Source organism: Vicugna pacos, chromosome 10 (genome assembly GCF_048564905.1).
Source record: "Vicugna pacos chromosome 10, VicPac4, whole genome shotgun sequence".
Classification (NCBI taxonomy): Eukaryota; Metazoa; Chordata; class Mammalia; order Artiodactyla; family Camelidae; genus Vicugna; species Vicugna pacos.
This window is the reverse complement of record NC_132996.1, coordinates 43,399,565-43,418,133: the sequence shown is the minus strand read 5'-3', so window position 1 is coordinate 43,418,133 and position 18,569 is coordinate 43,399,565. Positions and strand designations below refer to the sequence as shown.

At 34.4% G+C, this 18,569-nt stretch overlaps 1 long non-coding RNA gene across 3 annotated transcripts in view; it reads right to left on the bottom strand.

The window, feature by feature from the left end:
- LOC140698747 (uncharacterized) overlaps positions 1-18,569 on the bottom strand; it is a 142,836-nt gene that overhangs the window by 88,514 nt on the left and 35,753 nt on the right. For all 3 annotated transcript variants that reach the window (XR_012076634.1, XR_012076632.1, XR_012076633.1), the window contains exon 2: positions 7,932-8,068. This is a non-coding gene — a long non-coding RNA (uncharacterized lncRNA). The remainder of the gene's footprint in view (positions 1-7,931; positions 8,069-18,569) is intronic.

Sequence of the window (18,569 nt, the reverse complement as noted above, 5' to 3'; positions counted from 1 at the left end):
TTTAGGGCTGTGAATACATCGAAACTTTATATTGATAAATTGACTTTCTGAACCCATAAAAGCCATAAAGGCCTAAATTATTTTAAGTAATTCACGTGTAAATACATTTTCCTATTATAATGAATAATTTTTAATTTAGGCAATAAAGTCATCAGATTCGTAAGATGCAGAAATTATAAACTGATAAGAACAGATACTACACTTAATCTTAGCCAACAATTTAAAAAGTGATTTGATATAGAAATTATAAATAAAATGATCTAAGTTACTAATTGAGTGATATAAATTTTAACTTATACACTCCAATAATTATTCTTTTTAGCTTATCAATCTTATTTATGTGTAAAAGTTATTAAATAACTAATGATGCCAAGGAAACCAAACCAACACCCTCTCCAAAACATCTTTCTATCTATTTCATGCACATACACACACAGACAGACACTTGAACTCATTTAAGTTCCTGTAAGCATAGTGTGAAAAAAAACCAAAACAAAATTATTTATCAGTTACAAAATATCCAAATGAAGCTCAAGAAGCTACTTGCAAGCTATTTAAATTAACAGCTAAAATCAAAATGTGTCACACAATTCAGAAATTGTTCACTTCACCAGTCCATTTCAACATTGTTTCAAAAAACACAGTACAGAAAAAAGTGTATATTTTTAAAGCAAAGCCATAGCACTTGAATTGTAAACCTGTCAGATGATGTAGAGACAACATATCCAGATTATTGGTTTAAAAAGTTTTAAATTGTCTATTGCTAAATCTACAGGTATTGATAACACTAGGTAGATTATCTGAACAGAAATACTTAAGACAACATTTTTTCAAAAAAAATAAAATCACACTAGGAGTGAAACATCCAAAATGGTAAACTGATTAATTTGAAACAAATAAGATATAATTGGAACTTTCATATGTGAATTAATGGAGCTCCTCAAATAACAAAAAATGGCAAGTCTTTATTTTCATAAAATGGCGTTTCTTTACCATGACTCAAGTAACATATTTCTTTTTTCACAGTCTTTCACATGTAACAGTTGTCCTGTAAACCTGAATTGTACATGAAATGACTGGTTGGTAGAATTCTAGGATGACCCCAAATGAGGCATTTCCTTATGTAACCCTCTCCCTTTAGTGTAGCTGGAAACTATGAATACGAAAAATTATCACTCTCATCATTATATCGCCTCAATGGCGAAAGGGATTTCACAGATGCATTAACATCTCAAATCTGTTGACTTGAAAATAAGATTATCAGGCAGAGGCCTGACCTAATCACATTAGCCCTATATCTGTATCTAGAGGGTAGAAACAGAAGGAGAGAAACATCAAAATGCATAAAAAGGATTTGATATGTCATTGTTAGCTTGACAATGGAGGGGGCTAGAGGGCAAGGAGTGAGGAAAGCCTCTAGCAACAGGGTGATTCTCAGCTGACAGTCAGCAAGGAAATAGGCACCTCAGTCCCACAATTGCAAGGAACTGAAATCTGTGGAGAATGAAGCTCACGGTGAATGACACCTTAATCTTAGCCTTGTGATACTCTGAGCAGAGAACCCAGCTATACCATGCTGGCATACTTCCCTAATTTGTTCTATTGAAATAATTTCCACTGCATTGATGGGAGCTATGCATGTAAAACACACAAAGCAAGCCAGAAAATTTCACAAAGAATAGATTGTAGTGACAGACACTGAGTTATGTCGGGACTTCACCTTTGGCAATTTTATTTTGAATTGTAAAACAAAATGAACGGATCACATATTTTTCAAAGCTGTATTTATATGTTTATTATTCATACTTTATATTTTTAGATTCAGTGAAGATAAAAAGTGGCACTCATGTGAAAAAATTCACACCACCCCTCCTCCTGACACAGTTATTGGGCTGACAGTACTTTGAGCTAGTAACACCCTCCACATGATTTAACAGGACTGCCAATAAAATATTCCTTTCAAGGAGGATTCAACCTCACCTTAAAAAATAAACCAAATGTGAGGGGAAAAATGTATGATTCATAAATCCTGAGCTTACGGTTTTAAAAACTCTTACTCCATATAATGTGCATACTGTCGTTCCTTCTCAACCCCAAGAGAAGGTAGAACTAAATTTGAAGAGATCAGAGTTCTACGCAGAAAACAGTAAGTAGCAGGAAATAAGAGAGCAAATAAAAAAAAAAATCATACATTAAAAAATTAACAGGTAATTGGACCATTTATTTAGCTCCCAGTTATGCTATATTAGATTATGAATCATGCAGAATTGAGTCTAAATTGAGAGTGCTCATAATGTGACATTTTTATGAAAAGTGTCAACTTCCCAAATCAACTCTTATAATAGTATTTGGATTTAAAGCTTGAAAGGAAAGTTAAATTTAATCTATTAGTCATATTATCTCTGAGTAAGAAACTCTGGTCATTTAAGAGAAGTTTATTTGATTATTCAATCTATTTTAAAAAAATTAATTTTGCTGTCTGTCTATATATTAAAAAAAGTTTCCATTTGGTCATTTATGACATCATTTAAAAATGGCTAAATGCATTTACATCAATCTAAGTATATTTAGGGTATCTGGTTTAAGATGTAGGCTGGTAGAATACCAGGAAATCGCTTTGGGGATTTTACAATGTGGGAAGCTTTCTGGTAGCCACCAAAAGGATTTGCAGCAGTGCTAAGAGTCACCTCAGAAACATCTTGAAGGGACAGACTATCATCATTCTAAGGGACCAAGAATATAGAGAAAAGGTACAAAGGAAAGAGGCTCATGAGATGGCTAATTAGAGATGTGACATAGGGATTGACATGACCGGGCTAGAGACAACAGAGGATCAACATAAATGCTGGATGAACCGCCACAAAGAGGATGCCAGACTCACAGACACCCACTTGGAATTAAATTGCTTTTCACTTTAGCAACACTGGGTAGTGAGTGCCAAGATGAAAGTGTAAAGTTGATTATTCAAGAGCCTCATCAAGAATGGCAAGGAAGCCTCCAGTCAATCCATAAAGCTCTGACAGAGGGTAGTGCTGCTTCCCAGGCAGTGTGGATACATGACCTCTTCCGGAAATCTTCAAAATTAAATATTTGGATCCAGCAGACCCTATGCTACATTGCAATTCATTCATTTAATTTTCAAAATGTGTTCAGTTTCTTGAAAAATGAAATAAAGTATAATATCAAATTAACTTTCCTTTTTTCCTTGTTATATTTTTTAATGTGAATACTAAAAATTTTAAATTATATATATGGCTTATTTTTTTTAAATCAGATGTCACCACTCTTTAAATACAACATAGTTTTATTTTTGTCTCATTAGGAATTTCACAATTTTACTCATATCTAAAGTCCTGTAATTTACCCTGTGTGCATGTTTTCATAATAACTTAGAAAGCAGCTTTCTGTTCTAAATCCAGCTAGAATCCATGGCAATGATACAAACAAAATTGTCTTTTAATCTATCTGATCACTGCCTTTTTAATTATATTTCCATATAGAGATTAATTTTTTTCATCACTCAAGTCCAAGCTACTTCAAAGGAGGCTGAACCACAGCTAGAAAAGAATCAGGTATAATCAGGTAATTCTTAACACACTAAAGTTTGAGACCTTCTAGCTAAAGTACATTTGAAAGTTATCAGTAGCCTTTGAAATTCTTTTTAGATAGTGGAACAAATAATAATACAATCTACCTAAGAGAAATCTGTGCCTCATATTGATGGTCGACTTCAGGGGACCCTGATGGGACATACATCTGGAAAGGAAGGTTGGTGGGTAACTATTGTCACACTCTTCTCATCTGCCTGTGTTATGTAGACTTGTTTCCTGAACAGATCTCTTCTTCCCTGGGAAACATATTCAGGTACATTCTAAGGTGATTTAGGTTTGGCAATTTCCTAACTATTCCTTCTTCAGCAAAGGGTCTGGATTTGGGGGAGACTTATAAATACGCATAAAACAAACTAATTTAGAAGCAAGTTTACCTGAGGATGAAATGAACAAGAACTCAACACAGTATGTACACTAATACTGGCATAATAATCTCTCACAAATGTCACTAGAAAAAGCCCTAGGAACATAATGTTTTGTATCATTTCTCATTTTTTCTTCATTTGAAATGTTTGCTTATTCATCGACTCCTGGGGTTCTAGGAAACAAAATAATAAACAGAATTGCTCCAACAAAATCCTCATGGCCCTTGAATGCTGGCTACATCTAATTAGCTGTTTCATATTTCTAAGTCAGCTTTTCCCTCATGCAGTAAGATGATATCAGAGAAGCAGGAAATGCACATTGGCAAAAAATTGTGTCCGCATATCCCCCAGAGGAAATATTGATCTGATATACAAGCCTGAGATAGATATTTGATGGCTAATCAAGTATAAAAATTTGCTACTGCCATCAACCAAATCTAGTGACAAATTTTCAGCCTTTATTTCTTCTCTCTGCCTGAACTGATCAATTCTGATCTACTACACATAGCCTTAAATTGGACCATCTAATACTAAACTCTCTATATATTTCTAAATATATATTTTGCAGTCATTTCTTCAAAAATAAAGATCTTATAAAAAATAGTTTTCTTCCTAGAGAAGAAGTTTAACTACAATAGTTATACTTTAATACTCAATAAATCATACTTAGGTGCTCCTATATTGGGTGCATATATATTAACGAGGGGGTGGGGGGTGGGAAGAGATAGATTGGGATTTCAAAATTGTAGAATAGATAAACAAGATTATACTATATAGCACAGGGAAATATATACAAGATCTTATGGTAGCTCACAGAGAAAGAAATGTAACAATGAATATATATATGTTCATGTATAATTGAAAAATTGTGCTCTACACTGGAATTTGACACAACATAGTAAAATGATTATAAATCAATAAAAATGTTAAAAAATCATACTTAATTATAAATTTATAATGATAAAAATTGAAAAGTTTAGAAGAAATTAGAAATAAAAGAATCAGCCCAAATTTCAAGATCCTAATAAAATATTAATCTGATTATTAAATTATATCTGTGGCAGGCAGAATTTTAAGAGAATCCCTAATGACTCTCACCTTTAATTAAGTTCCTTTCCTTAAGTATGTGTGAAACCCATGAATATGAAGAGATATCAGTCCTGTGATTATATTACATTATATGGCAAAAATGAAGGGATGTATCAGATATACTTAAGATCCCCAATCAGGCAAATTTAGTTAATCAAAAAGATCACCCTGTGTAGTCCAGGCCCAATCAGACACTGAAAGAGGGCTTTGGACTTCCCTCAGCTCACAGATCGAAAGCTACAGAGATCCTCATTTTTTCTGTGGTTGGCTTTGAAGAAGCGACCACAGGGCGTGCAGTAGCTACAAGGAGATGGTTTCCGTCAAAAACCACAGGAATTGGACAAGGACCCTGAGCCTTAACTGAGACTGCAGGCCCAGCTGTCACCTTGGTTGTAGCCCATGAGACTCTGAGCAGAGACTAGCTAAGCCATACCTGGACTTCTAATTCATGGAAACTCTGACATAATAAATGTACTTGTATTTAAGTCACTGTGTTTGTGTTTGTGTTTGTTATGGAGCAATAGAAAAGGAAAGCGGTATTAAAGGATTTTTTTTTTAAGGAATCACCTAAAACCTGCTAATTAAACACAATTATTCTATCTAATTTTTCTTCTTCTGATAATCCTATTTAAAACCTTGTACATTTGTTCTAAATCTCTGTATTTCATGAACCCTTAAGATGCAAGAATTAGAAGTAATTTTCCCCTCAAATTCTCCATAAATAAAGTTCTCAAAGGTAAGACCAAATACCCATCTGAAACAGGTGAGGTTGCCTAGCAACCACCTCCTTCCACTACCCCAGAACTGCTGAGTGCATCAGTTCCAAGAACAACTAACTCACAGATCAATAATTAAGACAGGAAATGAAGTCAAAAGGAGGAAATGTTAGTGCAGTATTCCATGAGATAAAAATAGGATCCGGATATTAAAAGGCAAATTTACCACATAGGGCCTCTCTTTCTTTCCTTTTCTCTGCTGAAACACATACACAGAAAGACCTTAAAAGAGAAAACTTCATCATCAGCAACCTCACAAATGTGGCTGGACTAACGGTGAGGACTCATGACCCAGGAGAGGCGACGTGCCGATACACGAATGAAGAGAGCCTAAAAACCACCTGGCCGACCTACCCCACTCCCATTTTACATGTAGGGATGTAGAATGGATAATGCAAAAGCAGGGAACAAGATATTTTAGGAAACAGAATCCGAGGTAGTCATGACTTACCCAGAATGCGACATTGTTCAGAGCTAGCTGTAGAACCTTCAACTCTGGATAAGAGCTTTACGTGCAAGTAGTTTGCAGTAGAAAGAACACAGGGTTTGGAGGAAGGTAAACTGACTGGGTTTTCCAGTCCTGCCACTTCCTGACTATGTGATCCAGGACAAATTGCTTACTGATTTTGAAGTTTAATTTGCTCGTAAAAGTTTAATTTGCTCATTCTTAAGCAGTTGTAGTTAACACAAAATAAAGTTATCTAACTCCTCCTGGCACATGCTAAATACAGATATTTGTCTTTTTTAACATTAAAAATTGATTATCTCCCTTAGACAGTTGCTTTTTTGTAGCTGTTAAAATCCCTTGAGAGGATTCTAGGTAAGTACTCCCTAGGGCAATGCAAATAGTCAATCTATCATGTATTGGACACCAGTTAAAATTTTGGCAAGTCTAGTTCAATTCATTAAAGAATTTGAGCATAATACAATATAATACATAATGAAATGTCAAATTGAATGAGACTGAATATATTTCTTATGGAAATTAAGTAACAAAGATATCATAAAAAACAATATTATGGCTTTCATTTATTACTTGATTAAAATGCACATCAAATATATTTAAAGAACATATTTTACCTAGTAATGACACATTAGAAAGACATCTTTAGGGATATAATTAGCAATATGATTTTAATGAGAAAACTGCATATAACATCTTACAAAATTATATTGAGTAAACCAAAAAGTCATTTGCATATGTTACATAAATACACTTTAACTCTTAACTCATATTTGCATACTGTTTGCAAAAGAAACAATTTGGACCGATTCAAAACCACAATCTATTTAAAATCCAACCATTCACATTTCTTGCTCTTTATGAGAGGCAAACCGCTTCAAAAGATAAGCAGGATAAGCAGGCCTTAAGATTCTGCACATTTGCAACAGTTAAATATAAATTTGAGTATGAAACTCCTTAACTGCAAATCAAAAGAAAAAATATGGGAGAAACCATATAGAGTTCTTTAGCAAAAGCAAACAAAGTTATTTTCCAGCACTGAGATGTAAAAGGAATATCTAATCTAGAGCTCCACTTGAAGTAATGATTTTTTAGAAACTTTCTTTTTGTCAGGCATTTTTGAGATTAGCTTATCCCTGGAGTACAGTAATAATAATCATAATGACAAACATTGACTTATTTAATCTTTATGACTGATCTATGGGGTAGATAACATTATTTCCATTTAAAGACAATTGAACGGAGGCACAGAGGTAAATTGACCAAGGCTGTTTAGCTTAATGGGTAGCATTTACAGGATTTCCAACCTACCTATTAGGGAATTTGAAAAATAATCAATAGTAGTAAAAGTAAAATGTAATATTTATAAAATATATCCACAGGTAATCTCTAACTTGTCTGCCTGCTACTTCTAATCTTTTCTCTGAAAAACTTTTTTCCCCCTAAATCATATAATAAAGCAGTTAAGAAACTTTTTCAGTTATCTAGTTCTGAGAAATAAAACAACTCAAAAGGTAGTGGTTTAAAACCACCACAATTTAATATTTTTCAGACTTTTGTGTGTTAGTTGAGCTTCATCAAGAGGTTCTTTGGCTTCACATGTCCCTGGCTGGAGGGACTCACTCACCTGCAGTTAGCTGATGTCTGGAGGGGCCTGGAAATTCTCAGAGGGCCTCGCTGGCTCCGGCTCACACATGTGATCTCTCCGCATTACTTCTTGGCTGGCATGGTGGCCAGCCCTTCATCTTCTTACACAGAGGCTTTCTTTAAGAGAAAGGAAGCAGAAGCTGTCAGTCATCTTCAGGCCTGGACTCAGGTGTCTGAGCTTGCTACACCCATCATATTCCACTCATTACAGCAAGCTACAAAACCAGTCCAGGTGTAAGGAAAAGGAAAGCAAATTCACTCCTTGATGGCTTGAACTGGCAAGTGCATACAGGGAGGGAAAACACTGTCAATAATCAGTTTGAGACTCTGTGTCACAGACACTAGTCTGTATTTTATTTTTTCCATTTCCGTTCACCGGACGACTATCTTTAAAGTACTGTTTAAATAATTAAATCTGAAAAACAAACATAAGAGTAAAGAATGAAGAAACAAAGGACCAAGGGTGTCTGAATAACAAAAGGCATGAATATTTTAAGGAAGAATTTAAATGAAATTTGTAAAACTCATTTTCTATAAAGTTTACATTGGGGCAAAGACCTGCAGGAAAGAAATGACAATGGAGTTTTTGGAGGACTGCTTACAAGTCAAGAAGACTGAAAACAAGATGCAAGGGAGAGTCTATTCAGAAGAAGAATGAAAAGATATGGAGGGAACATAATATGAAAGGCTTTGAATGGCAGGCTGAGGATTTAAAGGCGACATTTTTGCCCAGAGTCATCTCTGGGATCACTTTTCTAAAAATGCAATAGAATCAGATAACCAAGGGAGAACTGGGAAGAGGTTACTTTTGACTCAGTTGGAGATGTCCAGCTCTTGTCAAATGTTTGATCCGTTTTTGAACATACATTTCCATGGTCTTGAAATGTGATGACAAGAATTTTAGACAAGCATGCCCGTGATAACTGCCAAATTTAAATTCCTCTAGTGCAAAACACCTTAGAAAAGTGTCATGCACAGAGAAAAGGTTTAAAACCTTCAGAGAATAAAAATGTGCACTGTAATTCTGGAAAGAATGCTACTTCCAGTTTTACCAAATAAAAATCTGCCCAAGCAAAATTATATGCGGATACCAATTATTTAACAAATGTTGTTAAGTCGATTGACTATATAAATAATTAATGGCCTATTTCTTTACTGAGGTGATGACAGGATGCACCACTGTATCCAGCTCCTGCCTGGTACATCACACACTCTCCACAATGGCCTGAATAAATGGCAGCTGTGCACCTATCACCAAACTCAGGAACTTTGATAGAAAATGGATTGATTCAATGGTCTGACCCAATTCTGTATTTCTTACTGTTTGAAGAATGAAGTCAGTGAGCTGAAACAACTGAAAACAAAGAAACAAACCTGAAGCTTTTGAAATACAACTTAGATTGTGGTTTATTTGTATAACGGATACACATGTATTGTTTTTTCTGTGTCTGACACAATTCTATTATACTTATAAATATAAACAACAACCCTCTGAGGAAGGGACTATTATTACTCCCATTATTCCCATCATACAAGTGGGGAAACTGAGGAACAGAGGGTTTGAGAAATTTGTGCAAAGTCACACACAGTTAATGGCAGGTGTCAAACCCACAAATCTGGACTCCCAAGCTCAACCCCTAACTGCTACACTAACTCATTTTTCAAAGTTCCTTCTCAGTTTCCTTTTTAAAAAGCTTGAAGTATTCTTTCACTAACCCAACAACATTTAATTGAGTTCAACATTTAATTGGTACCAGGTACCATTCTGAGTGGTAGAGACACAGTGGCATGCTAAAGACTGAAAAATCACTGTTCTCCTAGAACACATGTTCTTGTTTGATGAGACCAGGAATAAATAAGTAATCCTGTGGTATGCACAAATATGGGTGAATCTGAGGACATTTGCTAAGTGAAATAAGCCAGTCAAAGAAGAACAAATACTACATGATACCACTTAGATGAGGTATATAAAATAGGCAAATACACAGAAGCAGAGAGTAGAATGGTGTCTTCCAGAGACTGGGGCAAGGGGAAAATGGGGAGTTACTATTAAACAGATATAAAGTTTCAGAAACGCATGATCTAGAGTACTGTTTTACAACATTGTGCCTATAGTTAATAATTCTGTATGGTACACTTACAAATTTAAGGGAGTGCATTTCACATTCAGTGATCTAACACACACACACACACACACACACACACACATGAATCATCAAGACAAAGAAAAAAATAAATAAGTCAAGAAATAAATCAGATCATTTCACAGCAGAATGAAAGACATAAAATAGGGTCATGTATTATGGGAGTGGACCCCTTTATATTAGTTGGCCAGGAAAAGTCTCTCTAAAGAGATGATAATTTAGTTGAGACCTAAATAATGAGAAGAAACCAAAACATTGAAAAGCCAGGAAGAAAGGTTCCAGGCAGAGCAAACAGCAGGTACAAAGACTCTTAGATGGAACAGAACTGGTCTGTTCCAGAAACAAAGAAGAAGGTAAGTGTTCTTGGTATGTGTACTTGGAATGCAGAGAGTGAATAGGTTTTAATAATAAAAAAAAAGGACGAAGACAGAAGCAGGCAATAGACCATGTTAAATTCTGTAAGCAGTGATCAGGGAGTTTGGATCTTATTCTAAGGAGATAGGTAAACTATTAGAAGGGTTTTAAGTAGAGGTAAACTGTTTGAGGAAGTTTGTTATTATTTTTACCTGCTGCTGATGTGTATTAAAGTCAAAAACTCAGAAAAGTTATTAAAGTTAGAGCACGACATTCAACCCTCTCCACTGTTAACATTTAAGATATTATTTTAAAGATTTATTTTGTCAGAAGTATAGCTTAATTGAATGAGGAGGAATAGTCACTAGAGGCATATTTGTATAAGTACCCAGTTGTCCTATGGAAATGTGTCTGATTACAGTTCATAGAAATGCCAGTTTTACTTATTGGGTTCACTTCTCCTAGAGAGGCAGTGTGTGTGGTAGGCTGCATGCCCCAATTCTGGATTTGAACCTGGGTCCAAATCCCAACTCCACTACTTAGTAGCTCTGTTTCTTTGAGTAATTTACTTAACCTCTTTAAGCCTCAGTCTCTTAATCATCAAAGGAGAGTTAGAATAACACCATTCCAGGATATTCTTATGAAGATTAAAATAGTACCTGACATTTAAAAAACCTAAATTAAAAGAAAGTGGTTTGCAAATGACAGATGCTGGAGAGGCTGTGGAGAAAAGGGAACCTTCCTACACTGCTGGTGGGAATGCAGCTTGATGCAGCCACTGTGGAAAACAGTATGGAGATTCCTCAAAAGACTAGAAATACACTTACCATATGACCCAGGAATCCCGCTTCTGGTTCCGCAAGGAACCCTACTTCAAAAAGACACTTGCAAGACATGGAAACAGCCTAAATGTCCATCAACAGATGACTGGATAAAGAAGATGTGGTATATTTATACAATGGAATACTATTCAGCCATAAAAATGACAACATAATGCCATTTGCAGCAACATGGATGTCCCTGGAGAATGTCATTCTAAGTGAAGTAAGCCAGAAAGAGAAAGAAAAATACCATATGATATCACTCATATGTGGAATAAAAAAAAAAAAGAACATAAATACAAAACAGAAACAGACACAGACACAGAATACGAAGTTGTGGTTGCCAAGAGGGAGGGGGATGGGAAGGGACAGACTAGGATTTGAAATTTGTAGATACTGACAGGCATATGCAGAACAGATAAACAAGATTATACTGTATAGCACAGGGAAATGTATACAAGATCTTGTGGTAGCTCACAGCAAAAAAGAATACGACAATGAACATATGTATGTTCATGTATAAGTGAAAAATTGTGCTCTACACTGGACTTTGACACAACATTGTAAAATGACTATAACTCAATAAAAAAGGTAAAAAAAAAAAAGTGATTTGAAAACACACCCAGTTATCATAAGAAAGCCAGCACCTATTAAAATCATTTGGGGGAGGTTGGAAGTGGTTTGTTTTTCTCCTTGTGATCTCTAGGACGAAGTTATGACTCTACTGCATGAGTTCACTTTTGGATTATCTTGCCTTCTTAAGAGAAATGACCTTGTTCTTCAATTGTTTTCCTTCACTAGACACCCCCTTAATTCCTAGAACTACTGCTGTAACTATTAATTTGCAAAAACAAATTAATTCTGAAATCATAGAGGTTTAACATAGTAAATGTTCTGTCACGTTCATGCTTAGTACAATGTGGCTGGGTGGCCCTCCTCAGTCTCACAGCAATACCATCTGGAACAGACAGCTACAAGACTGGATATATGTATATATACACATCCTTACTGGCAATGCCCTGAGGACTGTTTTTCTTTTTTAAAAACATGGCTATCTGCTATTCAAAAAATATGAGCCACTCTCTTCAGAGGTAAGATGAGATGCTGTTATATTGGATTTTTTCCCCCAGTTTTACAATCTATTTAATTGCTTTTGGAATACAATACTCCAGCTTTAATATTTTGCTAAATCAGGTTTCAACTATGTTTGCTATAATTTTCTAGAGCAAATAGGGAACTCACAAGATATAATTCAGGATTTTTTTTTAATTTGAGGTTAACTATACTTTATTCAGGAATGGACATACTCCAAAATCTTCAATTCTACATGTAAAATAAGAATCATATCCATCAGCTAATCTAGTCAAGAATATGTTAAAAGTAACACGACTCCAGATGCATGTAAATGAAGTAATTAAAATGCAAAATAAAAATGAAGCAACTCTGAAATTATGTTAATGTTCACATATTTAAACATTGGTTTCCGAAATCTACATATGTTGTTGCTTCCTCCTCGCCTACTCATAATTTTTTCAAATGAAGCTTAAGTAGTATTTTTTCAAATACTACCAAAAATGTATTACCTAACCAGTGAACATAAAAAAATATATATTAGGAAAGGAACAGACAGCATGGTTTTCTCTTTCAGTAAAAACTTAGTGTCTCTGCACCTGAAAAATGTCTGCGATCGTATTGTTGCAATTTAAGAAAGCAGCAGTTGAAACTGGAATGGTGACTAGAAGGCTAACAAATGATCAGAGGATGAAGCTAATTTTATATAAAAAGAGAGAAAAGGCTGGACTAAATACCTGGGCTCTTTAGTAGAACCAGGTGAAGAGCCAAGGGATTATTAGGGCTGACTGTTAAAGAAATGAATACTATTAACTAATATTTCTATACTACTTTTAAATTTATAGAGCAGTTTCATGACCTTATATCAATCTATTCTCACAATTATAGTAGATAATAGATATTGTTTGTAATATATATGAGAGAAAGAGTAATCTTAGGTCTATGATAAAGGTATTTACTATTTTTAAAAAGAAGGAAGAAAAGAAAGTTAAAAAAGAAACTTTAGGAGAAATAAAACCCCCAAAACAGTCTATGGAAGAAAATCAGGATGCAAATATCAATTAAACTAAAATTTTCTATAATTCAGAATAACTGATAAAATTTAAAAAGACATATTCTTCACTCTTGCAACCTCACCCCTTAAATGACTCAGGCTAGTAACATAAATTAACATTTCTTTCTATAGGTCCAATTATGACTCGAAGTTCTGCGATGTAAACCATAGGTGTTTAATTACATTAGAGTAAATGCTACTTATTGCTTCTTTTCAATTTTTTAGAATCAACACAGATAAAAGAGAGAAAATATAATTATTTTTACAAAACAATTTAAATGGTTGTCAAGAGTATAAAAGCAATGTTACAACTGATAGAAACTGGAAACTAGAAGGACAGTAAGTACTGGAAGAAATCGTGAGCAATTGTATGTCATACTTGATTCTGAAGAAGTTAAATTATTGATTTAGTCAATTTGCTTTGAAATTGTATAAACATTTTAAAGTATTAAATTATCCTTTAGACCTCTGAAATATTCAATTTACATTTCCACTCATTATAACTTATTAAAATGTAAGAGTAACTAGCTTATTTAAGCATTCCGATAAATGGAGAACAGGTACTTAAATTTAAATATCTCTAAGAACCCTATTTTTACATTCTTTTGTTTAAAAACCACACATCAAACAGGCAGCATCTATAGAATTTACAAGAGTTGGATGCAGAAGCTGATAAACAGGTGTAATTCTGGAAAGCAGAGCAGTCTGTTATCTGCTATGCTGAACTAAAATTAAGCAAAACTAGATGAACCTATTGTCGCTGGATAGCAAAAGAGCATGAATCGGTTATTTCAATGATGTATGGTTTTATCTAAGCATAAGAACTAAGAGTCAGCCATTTTTAAGTGGGAGAGAGAATTTAGAACATGCTGGAAAATTGCTACCAGAATTAAAAGTGGAACATTAAATAACCCTACTTTAGGGACAAATGTAAAATTAATTTAGCCTTATAAGGAACTGTGCAAAACTGTCAAGCCATCAAATTTCTTTGCAGCATAGATTTGAACTGAATACGCTCATAATTAATTCTATCACTCCTTTATCCTCTTGCTTGCTACATTATCAATAGTAGTATCTACTTATAGCAAGTACATGGAAAATCTGTGAAGAAACAAAGCAATGAACAAAGGAAAAGATACACAGATTTTCTAACTTTCACTCTGTACTTGTCTCATTTGTAGAAAATAATGGAGGGTAGGGGACACTGCTGTTACCTCTCTCATAGGACTGATTAGAAGACTGAATTAATTTATCTCACTTTGAGTCTCTCATGTAGTACAAGTGTTGTGTAACTGTTAGTGAGCACTGCACACTTCATCAAGATTTCTTCTTTTAAACTTCTGAATCATACCAGCCTCTTGACTGTTATCTCCAGAAGTTCAGAAGGAAGTATCAAGGTACAGACCGCAAAGTGTGTTGATCTCAAGGCATACCCTGGGAGATTATTTTTATTTGCTTTGGCTAGATTTCTAATTCAAGTTTCTTACCTCATAATTTAATCTTTCTCCTACTTGTGGAGTATTCCCTACTCCATCACTTTTGTCTTATCAATACTAACACACAGACAAATTTGGTTATCGGAGAGCTTGATTGTATAAGATGTACATAATGATATTTTAAGACTATTTTATCTTTCTGTTTTTTCCTTCTCTTTCTTACTATGGTTCTTTTAATCACCATGTCTAAAGAATTTTGTGATTCTTTACTTTTCCTTAAAGTAATCGACCTAACATATTTTTCCTGGAGCAGAGACCATTCGAAAGTAATTTAGTTTCTAAAATACTATTATTTCATCTTGGTTCTTATCAAAGACAGTATACAGTCAAGATTGATGGATCAAGTTGCACAATATTTCTCATGGAGATTTCTCCCACTCTGGATTCATAGTTTCTGTTGTCTGTTCATTTTTGTTAGCAATTTTAAAAATGCCATGTTCTACACCGTTGCTTGCAGTTTCAAAATCTTACTAGTTAAATTACAATGAACTGATACACTGGTTATCCTGAATTAGGTAAGTTCTAGATGCATTCATGAAGTCTTTCATGTTTTTGTAGTATCAAGAGCAACTGGAACAGTATGTAGGAGAAATGTGAAGATAATGCTTTAACTGGATTTTCACATTTTTCCAATCTCATTCATTAACTCATTCATTTTTAAAGATCTAATCCAAGTAAAAGCTCCATTTCTCAAGTGAAAATCAGTAGGTTGTTTCAAAATAACTATATGTTACTGACACTTATTTTCTGAGTGAGAACACATTTTAAAAAGTAAATCAAAGCTTTTCAACCCTTCCATATAACTCAGATACCTTAAGCTAGTCCCAAAGGAATAGCATTGATTGAAAGCTCAGTTGCTAATGAAGTTCAGAAGTCTTGTCTTTTTTGGAGAGATGTAATCTTATTTCATTACTTATTTTAAAATAACCACAAATAATTGATTCTATCTTTATCAAGTGCTTTTAAATTATTTCTTCATTGGAAATGTAACCTCTATTCCATCTCTATTAATTTTGCAATTTAAAGCAAACAACTTAGTTTAACTGTAAATAGGGATTAATCGATTTACAGAACTTGAATTATACTAACCTCTAATGGAGATAAGGCTCTTCTTCCAGCAATGCCTATATCTCTCTCCATGAAGGCTTTAGTTTCACAAAAAAATTATCAAAATCCCTAAGTATTTTATACAAAAATTATAATCATAAGAGATGAAAGAGAATGCACAGATAGGTAGTGATGAAATGTCCACACTTATAATATATCATAGGGTTTTATTTTAGAAAGAAAAAAATAAACAGGAAAAGACATTAAATTTATAGCTGCCACTCATTTTGGAATAGAATCTTGTCAATATCTAGGTAAGCACAAATAGATCAAGGACGTAATCCATGGAGGAAAGGCCTATCTGAAAACATAAGAATACATATTTAAGTCCCCAATATCAGGTAATTAGATGAGTGAAGGTAAGGTGACTAAGAATGAGAGCAAATTATGTAACCCACTGTTTAACCCACAAAACCTACTAGAGTATTAACAAAAGAAGACACCCATACAAATGTTTATTGCCTTTTCATAAACACATATTGTGAAATGTCACCTGGGCTCATGCATTCAATGATTTGAAGCCTCAGAAAAGCCATAACCAACAACAGAAGAAATGATCTGGCAAAATGTGGCATGTGCATTTCAGAGTCTGCACCCATATTAATGATAGATTGTGGATATTGATTTAATTTCAGCTATGCATTAAAAATAAGCTTGTGGACATGCAGTTATTGGGTCAGAAGGACAGCCAGGGATGAAAGTCTTTCATATTAATTTTAAATGTTTCCACCAACAGTTACTAAAGGGACCATCATATCTATAGATGAACAGTGTCATTAGACAGTCTTAGTGATCCTCAAGGTTAAATTGGCAATGTAGTAATGCAGAACACTGACTTTCACCCCACCCTGCAAGATTAGTATTCAGAGTTGAGAGCAGCACCAACCCCTCTACTAGTATGAGAAGGAAAAAGGGTTCAAGCCCTGTGGTTGGCCAGGATTCAACCCCTCGGGCATTAATCTGTGGTCACTTACCACAGGGCACTGCAGAAGACCAATGCCTTTTCTGGGAGACCAGATTTCAAGGAATCAGACTTTTGAAAAATTAAAATTTACCTCTCAACTTACGAATATCTCTAGCAACAATCATGGCAAAGTCTTTACCTATTATTAATATTTTGAACCTTTGTCACAGAGTTGACAATAAGAGTTTTAATCAGTATAAAACAATATCTGACAATTTCAATGAAGTGGTTGATAGATGAATGTGACAGATATATCCCTAATGGTGCCAAATTACAATCTATGTGTTGGACAACAAGGAGAGTGTTTCCACATTTGCTCCATTATCCTTGCAGCAGACCTTCCTTATAACTAATGCTGCAATCACACTGGGGACCATAATCAGATGTTCCATATCCCCCCTTTCCTCACTTTCAAAATAGGGGTAATGAGACCTACCTTTCGGGTTTGCTGTGAGGATCACATAATGTGTGAAATGCCTGTAAATTTCCCAACCCAGTGCCTGATAGTGCGTGAAAAGACTTTGAGAAAGTGTTACTGTCTTCTTTCAATGTTTTCTCTCCAAAGCATACAATATAAAGAATTAGCCCTTTTTTTCTGAACACAGGAGTACAAACACTCCAGAAATCCCATTAAACCACTGAGAATTTCCAGTTCAGACTTACCAAGAATGTCTTCATTTTCTAATTAAACTGACACAAATAGTAGCGTATGTATGATGTTTCCATAAAACCAATGTACTGGAAATACACTTAAAATATTTTATCTGAAACCAATTATAAACATTAAAATAAAAACATTTAAGACAAAAATTTATACTTGTTACTTACAACTTCCCATATGAAATTTTCCAAATTTAAGGTTTTCAAGAGCAGAATCTTTGTTCTCTAAGTATATCTTATGGGGAGAATAAATCATAGTACATCAAAGTTGTCACTGTCTTTTATGGTCAGAAGCAGTGCTAGAGATAAAATGTTCATGATCTCTAGCCTCTGTTGTTGACATTTTCAAAAACCATTTTTTTCATCTTTTTTCTTCTTTACCATAAATAAGCCCAGGTCCCTAGAAACTTAGTTTTCTACCATTTGATGTACTTTGAACCTGTGGATTGTTTGTGCCACTGATAAGTTTAAAGGGCAAGTCATTGAACAAAAGACTCAAGAAAGATATGATTTTGAATTACCCTATCATTTGATCTACTCATGTTAATACTCTCAGTGGAGATGTCGAGACTGATTACTCTGTTTCTCCTGATCCCCAGATAATCTCTGCAAATACACCTTCAATAAATAGTTAATAAGTCACAAACTTTCTTCCTCTGATAAAACTTCTCTCCTTTAAGGTAAAGAAACAGGGCACATTAGAGTGAGAGTTTATGCATTTGTTCCCAGGGCATCAGTTGCCCTCTCATAATTCTGCCAGGAAGATGCTCTTTTTTCCCTCCTATGACAAAGGAAGGCTTTCTTTGGGGAAAACATAGCTCTCCAACTGTGATGAAATCAAGAATGTCTTTAATGTGAACGATGACAGTAAAAAAAAATTTAGTCCAGAAGAAGGGAGCCAAATCAGTCACAAAACTGAAGTTGTTCTCTTAGGGCAGCATAAACCT